At 41.1% G+C, this 15,610-nt stretch overlaps 1 long non-coding RNA gene across 2 annotated transcripts in view; it reads right to left on the bottom strand.

The window, feature by feature from the left end:
- Window positions 1–15,610, bottom strand: part of LOC138105713 (uncharacterized) — a 165,847-nt gene that overhangs the window by 144,558 nt on the left and 5,679 nt on the right. The window lies entirely within an intron of this gene.

Genomic DNA, 15,610 nt, shown 5'->3' with positions numbered 1-15,610 from the left:
CAAAGGCCGATTCTTTTCTATCACACTGTACTTGTCATTGGCCAAATAAACCAAGTCTTCTAATGCAACACTGGAAACACAGCTAGTGTCTGCATATTAATTAGCCTTCCTGACCTGAATAGACTATTACCTAGGGCCCTGGCCTTCATTTCCTAGGCACCCTGAACTCCACTGCAATGAACAAAACGAAAGACAAGGCCTTTATTTTGGAATTACATCTATGAAAATATTGCTTTTGCCTAAGAGATGGGATTTCTGAAAATGCCATGGAGAGTTTCTGACACGGCACAGAAGAACAGCATTATTTTGTTCCAGATGAGGTCTTGTGCCCCACTAAATGACTGTCACCCAAAACTTAGACCAAGCTTTGTGCCTTAGAAAAAATATGGAAAGTATGGTTAAGGCTTCTATCATTTTGACCAAATATGTGTATAACTTAAAGCTGTTCTCTATTTTAATAAAAGAAAATGAGGTAATACTGTAAAAATAACTTCCTTTGATCCTAGAAGCACTTTATTACAAGGTTTGCAAGCCAATTGGAATGAAAAACTTTTAAATAAAAAATTAATGCAAAAAAGCAGAGCTGGAAGATAGCTAGATTTAAGAAATATTGCCTTTTTTTTTTTTTTTTACACAGAGCTTCTGCAAAAAATATTTTTGTTTAAAAAAAATATGATTCCCCTTTCAACTCATTCCAGACACAATTTTACAGGTAGGCTCTGTGACTCATTAAATCCAGCTTTGAAGATGCACCATAACATAAAGTATTACAATTATCATATACCCTAAAAGCCTGTTTGGAATCTAACTCAGTAAAATTTATTAATGATCTGAAGAAGGTGGTAAATTCACACATGATGTTTAATTGGGAGCTACAGAGAGCAGATATATTCACAGTGAATTAAGAGAAAAGCAATGTCTCATTTTAATTTAGAAAAAAATTAAAGAAAGTTACTAAATCTGTTTAACAATTACTTGAAACTTTGTTTCTCAGAATTGTGTTTTCTCTAATGCATTTTTTCCCCAGAGACATTGTTATGTATGTAAAATGGACACCTGGAGAGAATTCAGTCCTTTTAAAATTACAGATATGCCTTCTTACCCTTTGCATTGCTGCAGAGGCAACATTAGTCTGGGCTTGATTGAGCTGAGTTTGATAGTAAAGAAAAAAGAGTATTTTAAAAATACAAAGAATGTGATGTGAGAGAAGAAATTAATAGGAAATGATAGTGGCAAGAAGGAGGGGAATTTGGAAAGGCCTATAAATGTTCTTAGGCAGGAAGACAATAGATTGTAAACAAAAGTGTAAAATAAAATGCATGTATGCATCATGTTGACTCAGAAGAAAATAAGGAAGAAAAGAACATGTAAATATTTGAAAGGTGACTGAGGCCACACAGGCTATGAATTCACCCCTAAGAAGCAGTGCAAAGCCCATCATTTTCTACATTTAAAATTGGACTGTCCATGGATCTAGAAAATGTACTCTGGAGAATAATCTAATATTACAGGGAGGTAAATTAACAGACCAGCAAGGTCTCTTCCATTCCTTATTTATGTGATAAATCCATTGTAAAAACACTTACACCATAAAAATTTATATCTTTCCACAATGTACACAGAGCAGCCCTGTTCTGGACGAGGCTGAACAGCTGCTTGAAGGGCACAGGTACCCTGTGCTTCCAGTAGAGTAATGACAAAGCAGCGGTTATCTCCATATTACAAAAAGAAAGACAAAAAAACCCACAAAAGTAAAGACAGTATCTGACAATGTTCCATGAACAGAAGCCCATTAAAACTAAGAGGACATTTGCCTTTAAATGGATGGATATCATTATGCATGCAAAAGTGCCCAAAAATAAAAAGGCAGAGTGGCTGCATTTCGAGGAAACAGTTGAGCGGCAGCAACCATTACCTTAGCAATTGCAGCACACGGGCTCTCTGCTCTGCAGTCTAAAATGAGGACATTCCCTTTGCTGTGTGATTTACTTTGAGTATGCTGCAGTCTTCTTTTTCCTCAGGTAAAATGTCAATGAGCAGTGTCCCAAATGTTTTCCCTGATCTTGTCAGGAGTCACTTTGTTTCCACAAGAAAAAAACCCCCAAACTCTCGGCTGTGTTAACACTGCACAAAAACTCCTGAAAAAGAGGAGCTGGTATGAGATGGGAAGCTCATGCCAGGCAAGGATCACACAGGACTGCCGCAGTGCAAAGAACGGATCCAAATCAGCCTTTCCACAGTCTGAGCAATAATGTGTTCTAGCTTGGGGCCAGCATGCAGACTGCACTGCATCTCTATCAGGTTGCCGAGGTGCCATAGAGAGGGAGCTCGTATGAATGAAACCGAGTGAAGACAATAGGATTTGGCCCTTAGCTTAGATGGCAGGGAGACAGTCTGCAGAATTTAAAGACTATGTACTACCACAGATAATCTTATGGTTGGATGGACAGATGGATGGATGGATGGATGGATGGATGGATGGATGGATGGATGGATGGAAAGACAGATGATTTTGTTTAAGATACCGCATTATATTCAGGCTTTAACAAATATATTCATCTCAATACATATTTATTACTCCTAAGTACTTGGCCTTACCTCTCTGTATTTATTGCATCACATATAACTACTGGACTGTGAAAAGCAGGAAGTACCTTCTCTGTCATGGCAGAGCATAAAACATCGATGACTGAGTTCTTTCATTTGTCAGAAAAAGAATGACAGAATATATCTGAACTGAGATCAAAGAAAAGAGAAAATTATGCCTTTACATTGTTAGAAGCCATTTCCCCCATTTTTGCATTAAGCCTTATTGCAATAAAAGGGAGAAAAATGCTAAGTGGCTCCTCTGCTCAAACATGGTTGGCATGGATTCCATGAAAGTCTGCAACGAGAACTGCACTCAACCAGGAGGCTGTTCCTCTGCCTCCCATGGTTACCACCCAGCCCTTGGGTCACAGCATAGTGGTATCACCTGCTTATTCAATTGTACCCTCATTTTACAGCATTCACTGATAGAGGGAAGTGAATTTCTTTCCCCTTCTTCATGCTCTAAGTAAGGCTTCTGGCATGGGGAACAAATGGGAGCATTCCTAGAAAACAGGTTGTTTACACTTCTGAATTTAATGTTGAGATGTAGTGTCAATTCTTTTTTTCAGGGATGTGGGGAACTGTACTTCTCAGAGACTCTCAGAATTGCTTTGAAGTAGATGTGATGTGCTCTATTTTGCAGAGCTGCTGAGCTGGAAGTCTAGTGTGAACAAGTGTGTATTCCAATAACCATTGGTGACAGGCACATTCCCAGGTCAGAGATTTTTTTGGCTCAGAAACCCCATCCATTTTTCAGGAATAGGCTTTTTCATGGAAATAATAATAAGACAAGTCCAGGAAGACAAATCAGTGGGATTTAATAGCCTACATGTGGAGGTCAGAAGTGTATTTGTAGATCAGTAAATGGAAAGCTGTATTTTAAATATCCATCTTGATGCTCAGTTCCTGAATAGAATGAAAATAACAAGACAAAGAGAATCTAAAAGGGACTGTAAGCTGATCTACTGATGCGACAGCATGATAGCAATTTATATGTGTGTCTGTTTAGTGCAGATTTACAGTAGAACCTACAATCTCAGCAATAAAACCCTGCAATCTCAGGTGCTCTCTGAAAGTCACAGCACATGCACAGGACCAAAAAGAAGGGAAATTCCCATCAGTTTCATCTGGGACATTTTCACCTGTGATTTTCTATCAGTCAGCAAAGAGGAAGGTAATTTTGCCAAAGACAAATGAATTGTGGTGTACCTCCACAGTTCAGTGTATGTTATTAGCATGTTCTAGTTTGTATCATCAGTTTCATAGTTAACAATATAAGCCTAAAAGTCATGTTTAGCACATTATCAGTAACTTGCCAATGCTAGTGAGTATTTAATCATTAGGCACACAGGTGCTTTTCACCACACAGGCCTAGAGCAAAGTTTTCTCCTGATTGCCATTCACAGGAACATAGAGAGCTCTCTTTCCTTAGGCTTGCACTGCCTTCTCTAAACCCCATATACTTCATTTTTCATTCTTTCCACCCTCCTAATACAGGTGACAGACATAGTAGCCATCAGCTGATTCCTAAACAAGATGGAGAAGGCACAGGCCATTTGCTCTGGCACACTCATCCAAACATTCACCTGCACAGCAGGAAAATCCGTTCCATGGAGCAGTGCAGCTGTCCTGGCCAGCAGCAGGCTATGCACAGCTGGAGATACCTGCAGCCCCTCTGCCCTGGGGTTGGTCAGCATGAGAGAATGCTGGCTGTGAGCAGCACCAACAACCTGCTCATTGGAGAACCTTCCCGGGCCACAGACAGAACACCTGCAGGCAGGGAGGTAAATGGCAGGGAGTCTGGGGATTTGCTGCCAGTGTGAGGTCCTCTGATGTCATCACTGCAGCAGCAAGGAGGAGTTGGTGTCAAGTCAGAGGTCCTCCAGTCCCTGGGACCTGCTGAAGCAGATTGAATTTTATCATTCAATGGTTCCTCAGAGAAACTCTTTTTTCCTAGACTCAAACACTCACCTAAGACACCAGGCCTAGATTTGGGGTAAATATACAGTAGTTGTATAGGCACAAAGGTAATTGATGTCACAGGACAAAGCCTTTTTTAAGGGTATGCTACAAACCTGAAGGGATACATAAGAGCCAAACTTAGTTGCCAGTATGATTTATCACTGGAAGGCACAATCTTTATGTTATCAAAAGTGTTAAGTAAGAACTGTGTATCCATAAAGTGTAGAGCCAAGCAGCTGGCACCACAGAAAATGTACATACAGATGCTGGGTATAACTTTATCTGTGGCCTCACTGATATTACAAGACCTTTTGCTTTTTAAGGACATCTTTTGTTTCTATGTGAAGCTTGGAGCTGGTTTCTGGGAAAGGCTTATGAAAGGAAACAACTGGAAACACAAATTTGGGCACCAGTTCACATTTACTGGGAAACTAGAGAGTACATGCTAAAACCAACTAATCTACTTGGTTATAAATGGGCAAACACTATCAATTTGCTCCTCAGACACTAATGAGGAGCATCAGTGGAGGAGGCCAAATTCCATGCTGAAGCCCAGCAGGAACAGAGGAAGAGTCTGTGACTGGCTTATAACACAGTTCCCTGTTTGAAGAAGGCAAGATATCAGTTTTCCCTGTACTTTGAGGCTGGGGCAAGGGCAAAGAACAGTATTTTGGAATAAACTCTAGTTGCTGAAAAAGATGTTTGCCATGCCTCAAGCTGCTTCTGGACAGGCAGGTGGGAAAATTGGCTTCCTACCAGCAGAGTTCCTAATCCTATACCAGCAGTGTACAGGAGGCAGAAGGGGAAAAAGCACTGCTGCATGGTTACGGAAGGGTGGAAGTATCCACGTGAAGCGTTCATTGCAATCTGAGAGAGCAATGCCGACTGGGCTCACACCAACACACACTGGTCCAGAGTCAGTGTGCTGGTCCAAACTGACCATCACCACCTCTCATGTCTAAATAGATGAGGAGGCTGGGGAGGGAAGGGGGTCCACATTTCATATGTGACCTCTGCTCTAAAACCTACAAAGTGAGAAATTGGAAACTTCTTTGTTCTTTCAGCCTCTTTGTTCCTTGCTTCTCAATATACCTGCAGTGCTTTCCCCTCCCCAACCATTCCTGATCTTTCTTTCTCACAAACAATTGCACAGCTGAGTAATCGCGTTTTGATAGTAAAACAACTTTCTAAATTTGAGATCAGTCTAGAAAAGAACAACATTCCCTTATTATAACAGTATATCACATCTCATCCCCCACTTTCAACACAGCATCCCAGCAAGTTCCCACTACCCATCTGATGAGGAAAGGAGGTAGGTAACTTTCTGCTGAAGACAACATCTCTCTTGCCTGTTTGCACTGGAACCCAAGTCAAACTTTTTCCAGCAAGCTTCTCAGAGGAGAAGGCCAGAGCTGCAGCATTGAATGGCTCTCTCCTCACACTGGAGCTGTCAGCTACAATCAAAGCATCCATGTATGGTATTTCCAGTGGAAAAAAAAAGTACACAGATGTATAGTTTGCATTTATGTACTGTAGGGACACCCTTGAATCGTGTTAAAAAATGTCAGTCAAGACATCTGGTCAGCTGTCCTAATCCATATTGGGGTTTTTAGACTACTGTTATGCCCCAATATGCTTTGAACATTGCCAATATGCTTTCTCTGCAGTAGCAGCAGTGTGTCCCCTTTGGTTTCACAGCCCATCCCCGGCATTGTTTTTTATAGTGTCACGTACAGAGCAAAATGAAAAACCACATACTGTATCTCGTGTGTCTGGCTAATGAAACTGGTAGGACAAACCTTGTGTGATTAGGAACAGGGACGGATTGGCTTAGGTCTAGTTCATCTTACGGACTGCAAAAAGAATCAGCTGTCACTTGTGCCATGCAGCAGATGGACAGTTTGCATCCGATTTACATGCAGGCGCCAAAGCCTTTAGAAGCTTTGGCAGCCCACTTGCCATCAGGCAGCAGACTTTGATGTCCTGCAGATGGTTCCAGCAGCCATCTTGCGCTCGCGGTGCGCGGCGCTGTTGTGCCTCCTCGCCGGCGCCGGCCCGTTCACTCCGGTGCCTTTGGAGCTGCCGCAGTGCGTGGTGCCTACCCAAGGCTCGGCACCCTTTGGCCACTGCCTAGGCACAGTTGCATTTTCATTTCAATACAAAGCTCCGCTGTGCTTTGCTTTTATGGCAACTGCGTGCTCGCACCCACATTAAAAATCCTAACAGTTCCTACTGCAAGCTGTCCCCCCACTCTCTATGCTGAGTTTTGCTGTGCTTCACATTTCCTACCTAGAACCCCGACAAATCCACCACCCCCGCTCCCTTCAACCATAATAGCATAATTTCAGAATAACCGCTGATCCAATTTCTGTATGAATTTAGCTCACCAATGCAGCTTTGCTTTAACACGGTTCAACCCGTCCTAGGTAATGACACGGAACAAAGAGTTTTCTTCATGGTGGTCAGGCTAATCTTGCTCCATGAATAGCCCAGAGTAATCTATCAGCAGTGGAAAGCTGTGGCTGGAGGTCTTCCAAAATCAGCTCTTTCGCATTTGGTAGGAGCAGTTAGGAATTCTGACTGGCACTATTAGTCGGGAGCCATGTCATCATGCTACAGAAGGGACTGCAGTTGTCCCCACTAGGTAGGATCAGCCCAGCATTTTCTACCACATTTTTTCATCCCTTGGGTATTACTGGAAGTTCAGCAAAAAGTCTCCGATGAGGCTTTAAGAACCAACCTTGAAAAGGCAAATTCAGTAATTGGGATTTCCAGGCAGTTGTAAGTAATAGAAAATAGTGTGGGGGGGAGAGTGTTGCGGGCTGGGGGGAGGAAATATACATCCATATCTATACACACACACAGGCACACACACACATATAAATTGTCAATTAATGTGGACTGGTTACAGCCAGCAAACAGAAGAAAAAAATAAACAGTTAATTAGAGCTTTTGGAATCATTGTTATATATACAGTGCATCATTTGCAGGTGCTACAAAAGTGAAAAATAACCATTATAATTACTAGTATTCAAAGATTCATATTTTCCCCCATGTAATTGATTTAGGATTATCAGTTTTCTTGTAGTTATACAAAAGGCCTGTCAAGGTGTTTCCACACGTGTTTGGCTCATGCATGTTCCAAAAACAAGTCAAAATGCCATTGTATTTTACACGGCATAGTTAAAGTGACTCTGAAAAATAGGCCAGGTTTTACCTGGATCATTATCTCAGTTAAATTATCTTACATATGTTTTAATTTTTTTTTGTTCATACTTTCTTCATCTTTTTTTCCTCTCTCTTTCTTTTTTGTTAAAATACATCTGTGTTTGTTGACTGCCCCAGATTATATCTAAGTGAGGAGTGGGAGTACTTGCACCTGGTACAGTATATGTAGCTTAACAATACATATCATTACATTATTTACAGCTCATTTTATGTTATTCAATAGTAAACTGCAGATTAACCCTTTGAGAGCCTGGCTGCTGCCACTCAGAGAGGCAGAGGAGCTCGGCGTTTTCCAGGGCTGCTGGAGTACATCTGTAACTGCATTCATAAAAATGGCAGTGTGCTCATTATAATGGAGATCACCACCAGAGCCAGCTAATTCCTCTCCCAGGAAATCTTGTCCGTAATCACATTCCTTACCACACCACGCTTGTACTTCTGCTGATAACACAGGTTATAAAAGGGACTCACTCAGTGCTGGAGTCAATTAATGAACAGGCTTTTTAACCTCCTTTATTGGAGAACATTCGGCACCAAAGGGACCCGATGTTGTGCTGCTGGCAGGAAAGGGGCCCAAGAAATGCCATTTCAGGACATTTCAGGCTGGTGTCCAGTTCCCAGAAATGGGCATCACGACCGACCTCATTCGGCACTGACTCAGCAGCCTCAGCACCCAGAGGAGAGGAGACAGCACTCAGATAAAGCCTGAAGAAACACTTTTCCCACTGTCCAGGGAGGAAAAGTTATCTCTGACCAAAGGACTGATGGACTCAGGCATCACCTTCACTTCCCCTGCAGCTGCAAAAGGCCATGAGTCACAGTCTCTTATTGTGTTTGCATTTGTGGAATGATTTGGTTTTTTTTTCCAGGGAAGAGAGAGAGAAAGGCAGGGAAGTTGCACAAAGGCAGGCAATATAGAAGAGGAAATGAAAATGACAGGATCTGGAGTGACAGACGTCAGGACAGGGAAACTTGAATACGCAGTGCCATGCAAAATCTTTCCCTCTATTTTAGCAATATTCAGCATGGTCACACCAGGCAGAGAAATGCACAAACTGGCCTTTCCTTTCTCCAGTAATTTTTTTGGCATACAGCACACGTATCTGTCAAAATGTTGTGTATGCCATGCGGTGCTGAGATAATTCTTCTGTGGTAAGCACCGAAGTAGGAAGGGGCTCCTGCATCATAACGCTCCTATTCCTAACCTTTAAATACTCATCAATATCTCTGTTGCTGAATTAATCAGTCTCAAGATTATCAGCAATTTAGTTGCATTTTGTTGGTAATTAGCTTGATAAATTAGCATCTGCAATATAAAACTTGACATCTTATTGTTCCCTCAGTTTTATGGTACTTCTGAAAAAAAAAGAAAAACAAACCAACCAAACAGCAGCTTATTTTAAAAAATGATCATTTCTATTACAATAAAGACAGATACCAAAACCAAAGTTTGACAAGCTTAGTAGCTGACAGAAACAAGCTCCATTGATATCCACTGGGCAAAATATCAAAGATGAATAGCTCATAATGCAAGCTTCAAAAGTATGGTTTAAAAAATAAAATTTGAATCTGTTCGCTGTGGGCAGCTGCTTCTTGTGAGTAAAATAAAATAAATGTTCAATGAATTAATTTTCCACATTTTCTGTAGAAAGACTGACAAATAAACTTTGAAACATGAGGGACTTGAGAATTAATAGGAAATAAATGTATTTATTCCAGCAAGTCCCTCAAAGCTATCTGAATTGCCTCAAATCAGGTAAAAAAAAATCTTTTCTTCTAACCTTACTTTTCTGTTCTGGGCCATACTGCTACATCTTGGGGAGACCCCATTGTGCAGGACACTAATGTCTTTTTCTGTTTTGGGGGCAATTTTAAAAGAGACCTCTGAAGATTTTTCTCAAGCAGCATCCAAAGGCAAGCCCATACTCTCATCTCCTCGTTTTCATGATGAAAGGAAAGAGTGGGTAGATATCTTTCTCAGGAAAAAAAAAATGTTTAAAATATAGCAATTTAGCAGTACAGATGTGGTATTATAAACTGAAAATTCCTCAGCATTTTGCCTTAGCCATTATTCCTGATGTAGAAAACTGTGCTAATAGAAACATTCCTATTAATCTGAATTCGAGATATTTCATACAATGTATATTACCTTTCTGCTGCCTGCAACCTTCTGCCAGGTTTTTTTTTCCCCCTTTTTTAGGAGGTGCTTTGAGAGGAATATACCATGAGAACAATACACAGCTGCTGCTGTATAGAGATATCTAATTGTCAATATTGTGGAATTTCTACAGCTTATTACTTGCATTCAGTCTAATTCTGGGCAAATTGCCAGTCACTTCAGGGACATTCAAGTGAGCCATATTACACGTGGTACGGCATCACAGCTTTAAGATACCCGGCTGTTTTGCCTCTGGCCAGGGAATGTTTGTACCAATGCTACTGAGTGAAGGGGGGTAACTACAAATAAAATAAAATTTGTATTTTTTCAAGTGGGCTGCATTTCAAGCCCAGATGTTAGTAATGAAAGATTCAATTTAAGGATTTAAATTACAAATAAATAAAGTATGAAACAGATGTGATTTTTAAGGAAGTTCAAATTATCCAGGAAGAAAAATATCTCTGTGCATGACAAAGTAATAGGGATTGTCTTGAGAGTCTGTTGAAAACAATCTGCTGTGCTAGATACACCCTAAGGACAGGATTGGTTTGGAATGGGAAGGACTGGTGGAGCTTGTCATTAAACAAAAATTGTGTTTAATAAAACTTTATAACCGTGATTAATCCTATGAGGCCCTAAAGGAGTTTGCAGTTTCTGATAAACACATTTTCCTTGTTTGCAATGGTAATGATATTTTGAAGTGAATGGAATCTGAACAAAAAACTCTAAGGGTAAAAAAGGACTTGTCAGGTACCACCTATGAAGAAATTACCATGGCACAAAAGAAAGAAGGGCCACCCACAAGGGAAACCTTAGATTATATGTTTGAAAGAAGGGGGGGAGGAAATTATGGGTTGATACGGGTCTCTCTTTACACACAGAACTGCCTATAAAACCCACAAAAATTATTCGAGGACATCTCACAGGTGAAGATTAGAATCCCACATGTACAATGCAGGTGCTCATGGGCAAAAGAATTAAGTACTGGAGCTGCTGCAGTAATTTTAAGCAATGTGTATGCAGAGAGCAGGGAATATGACAGTGTGGTTGCTTTGCTGACCAGCACAATGTCCCAGGGTTGCATGTTTAAAAAGTCACATTTTTCAGGGAGAACGTGCAAGCCGTAGATATTGATGGTGATGATGATGAAGGATTTAATTCAGCAAGGTGTTGAAGAACACACCTGGCTGTAAGCAGTGAGAGACGTGCACCTCCTTATGTGCTGCATGGACTTGGCCTGAGGAGGAGCCCATGCACTCCTCATCACCAGAAAAATAATTTTTAAGGGTTCTGCAAGCAATTAAGAAATCTGTGTGCACAAATGGAACGTAGAAGGATTGGATAGCACGTTATAGAAACAAATATAGAAATACTTGTTATTCCCCCAAAAGGGTGGGGTATAGAATCCTTACACAATGGGGTGGAAGTAAACCAGGCCAGAATACCTGCAGTCATGATGTACTAAGCATTACCTGTCTTTTACCCAATTTTATTTTGAGACACCATCTGTAGTAAGATTTCTTTTTATTGTATGTGCAACTATTACATTCTATATGTGCTACTTACCAGCCCCAGAATGAGTGATTCCAACCCCCTTGCAGAAAAAACTAAAAACAAACAAACCAAAAATCCAACAAAAAACAAACAGCTTCCTCTGGTACAAATACTCTATCACTTCCCCAAATTGTCAGAAGCCCTTTCAGTTTGTCTTCAGCTGGGACAAAGCCACGTTTAGAAGTGCTCTCTTCAGCTGGGAAGTGTTTGGGTTTCTTTTTAATAGGAGAGAATAAACGCTTTCAAGCTATGCTAAAATTTTTTTTCTAATTAGCCTTTTTATTTTTCTCAGTTTCGCTCTGTAGGGGTTATATTTGCTTGAGACCCTTTGAGTCCAGTTTCCTTGCCTGGCTGTATCTGAGTTTAATATCAAAAGGTAGAGTGCAGCACAGCTTGCTACGTCCTCGCTCTTTGTGACGAATTTTTCATTTCCTACATCATTCACAACTTCTTGATGTAATTTCATATGGCCTGTATAGCACTGTATATATCTGGACCATAAACAGAGACAAAATCAGGCTGAGCTTTTATGAAAATGTGTCCTATTAAAGTGCAATTTTCTTTGCACCACCATATTACAAGCAGCTTTCACAGGAAAAGAAAAGAGTGTCAATCCAGCATCAGCACATGGGTGGCTCCAATGACCCAAAAGACCTTTACAATCTCCAGCTTCTATGATTCCATAAAGATATGGTGCTTCAAGGCAAAGCAAGGAATACTTTTTTCCATCAATTGTCAAATATTTCAGGTACTTCTATTATTAAGTATAACATAAAAAGCACAAAAAGCAAAACTGTGTTGTAGGGTGAAAAGAAAACATAGAGCACTCAATTGCATACTGTTACTTTCTAGATTAACAAGCAAATGCCTTTTTGAGGAGATGCTGGGGCACACTATACAGATATGTTGGTTTCTTCTCTCTTTGGAGAAAAAGCTTTTGTTTGTGAAGCACAGAAGTCCACACACACAGAAGAAAGAGTATGAAAACTAGACCAAAACCAAGCAAACACAACAGGTTTGTATTCCCTTCTGGCACAGTGTCCTCATTAAATTGCAGTGGAAATGAAGGAATCTCAGTACCTTCCAAAGACACAACCTCACAGGGTTCATCTCCACAAACCATGTTGTCCTGGGATGATTGTATGACACTGTATTGCCTATCATCTGCCCTATGCCAGACATGAATCCTGTGCCTTTCTGTGTCTTTCAGCAGGGACCAGGAGAAAAGAAAAAAAGAGCCGAGCTGTTTTGTGCTCCAAAAAACACACACACACTCCCCTGTGTTCCTGGCTGCTACAGATTGGAGCAAAGCATCTTCCTGCTTTTCCCAGCTCTTGGCTCCTTTTCTCAGGAGAGAGACAGAGAGTTAAGCTCCTTTGCTTTTATGCTAGTCTGCTAGCTGAGGCAAGAGAGTTTTTCCCTGGAACTTTGGTTTCCTCTTCTTCTTCTTCTCTTCTGGACTGTCCAACAGCACCAGAACATCATCAGGAGGCCTTACACACTGGCCTGGAGGGGGCCCATGCCAAACCCCAGCTCTGGAGAGGGGAAAGCCACACCCACAAAGGAGTCTGAAATTTACCCAGGTTCTCTCCACAGTGAGAGGTTTTATTACTTAGCATTATTTTCTTTTTTTCCATGCCTGTGTGCACTTTACTTGTTAAATAAATAGGGTTTTTTTCACTTTCATCTGAGGACAACTCTTTCCAAACCTGGTGGGGAAGGGGTGGCTGTAACCTGCCTTCTATCAGAGGATGTTAATTTCAGTCATTCCTCTGACTTTGTCTCAAACCACGACAAATACTTATTGGTGCCCCATGTGGAGCTCGAAGGAAAGTGAAAAACTGTGATAATTACATTTTGGTTTGGTTTTAATTACTTTGTATTGGGGTAAAGTAGTCACCATGTTGTTTGAGGTAGTAATGTCTTTCTGGTTTCATGTACTAATGCCTTTCTGGTCCCTAGGCCTGTTTGCCTATCCACAGATTGCTCTGATTTTGTCCCTGGCACGTAACTTTTACAGTAAATGGGCATGAATCCAGACCTGTATTTTCCTGTGCTCAGTGATAATGGTTTATAGGAAGTTAACAGAGGTACTGGCAGTTGTTGAAAATGTCTATGATCTGTTGTTTCTCCATCCTAACCCCAGTCCTATTTTCAGTAGCCTGTTTGGGGGTTTTATTAGTAATTGCACCCAGTTTGTTAGAGGGGGAGGAGGGGATGGGATTTCCCAGCCTTTCATCTCCTTCTTCCCCTTTAAATTTGATGTGCCACCTTTTGAGAATGTTCAGTTTCCCTGAATGTTAGAGAGACAACCTTCCTGGTATTTTATCTGGTAGGCTTCCTCTGTATGGTCTGCAGCTTGTCTAGAATGAGGGCTGAGATTTCCAGGGTGGCTGATGAGACACCTGACACAGGCATGGAAAATCCTGAGTGGTGTGGGGAATGGGAGGATATGGGCCAAACCCTGAAGGAATTCTCTGACCCAATAGCTTGGAATTTCCCCTCTGAAAAAATTCAGAACCCAGCTGAGGTGGGGAAATATCTGAAAGAGAAGTGTAATGAGAAGTCTAATGAGAAAAAGCTCATTGCAGTATGCTGGGCCTTGGAGGGACACATGTACACCTTTAGCTAGCTTACACAAGGAAGCCTAACATATAAAAAAACCTGGTAGCATCTCCCTATCAAAACCTAGTAGTTAATGCTTCCTTTATAGTAATACACTATTAGAAAAGCATTAGGTCCTGAAGCAGTCACAGCTTTAAGGTGGCATTTAAGTCCTTCTGGGACTGACTGGAACCAGGGCGCAGAGAAGACCTTGGGGTGTGCTCAGATAAGTTTATTTTTGTACATCATGCCTTTATTGGCCCTCTGATATTTGTTTGCTTGGTTTTTCAAGTTATATTATCTTTAATTCTAATTTTCTTGTAGTGGCTAGTGCTGAATTGTATTTTTTCCCCCTTCAGATTCTAAGGTAATCATTTGAGGACTTATCTTCCAGTTAAATGAATTCCATACTGACAGTGTTACTTTACAATAGCAAAACAAGTAGAATAACAATTTATCATTTTTTATATGGCTGTGTACAGAACAGTGGCTCTGTTTCTTGTATTATTATTAAAGCAGCAATTAAAAGTGCCAGGCAGGGACCAGTCCCCACTGCATTATGTGCTATTTAAACATAAAGTTCAGCTCCTCTAATAAGTTTACAGTCTCTCTTACTCAGTGCCAGACTTCCCTGCCCTCACAAACACACTGGCTTCTTGCTGTATCATCTTCAAAGGGTGACCTAAGGATGCCCTTGATACCAGGCTTGTCTGCCATGAAGACCCAGACAGTAAACGCTGTCTGTTCCTGGGCTCCAGGGCAGGCAGGAACATGCCCCACTCCAGAGAACCCGGCAGCAGAAACAGAGAGCCCACAGACTGCCTGCGAGGTGACCGACACATGGGCTGCAACATCACCTGTAGCCGTGACTCTAGAGATGCCCTTCCACCCCATAATTTCAGCAGAGGGTTGTCTACCTCTAGTTACAACTCCACCATGGGGAAAAGATGGTGCTCTTTCCAGCACTTTATAATCCATTCCCAAGGACCTCATCACACAGCTTAACATATCCTTTTCTATGGTCTTTTAAGCACAAGTGCACATCTGCAGAAATATTTCTAAAGCTATATGTAAAGTTTAATGTATAGTGCATAAATAACAGATGCACAAGTGCATCTTGAGATGAACAAATTCTGTGAACATATTCATAATTAGAGATTATAACACATTGCAGACTTCAGGAAAGATATTTTCTATGAGGAATTATAGGCATCAATGCATCGCAGAGTGAGGGGCTGGATTTAGATCATGAATCTCTTTTTCCAATTTATAAAGCTGCCAAAGTTGACACAAGAGTAGGTAAATTAATTGATAGGCCTTGTGCTATAAAGGTGTAGGTTTAAAAAGTAAACCTCAATATGCCACATATCCTGCCAAGCCTGAGGAATGCGAGGCTCCCTATGGGTTAGCCTATCACAGAGATGAGAGAAGTCCTATGAGTCAGATCATTTTGTCTGTGGGGTTTAGAGACTTCCCTGCCCCGGGTTTATTCCCTGTGGTGCAGTGCCTGCCTGA

Source organism: Aphelocoma coerulescens, chromosome 2 (assembly GCF_041296385.1).
Source record: "Aphelocoma coerulescens isolate FSJ_1873_10779 chromosome 2, UR_Acoe_1.0, whole genome shotgun sequence".
In the NCBI taxonomy this organism is placed as follows: Eukaryota; Metazoa; Chordata; class Aves; order Passeriformes; family Corvidae; genus Aphelocoma; species Aphelocoma coerulescens.
This window is presented reverse-complemented; position numbering and strand designations above follow the sequence as displayed.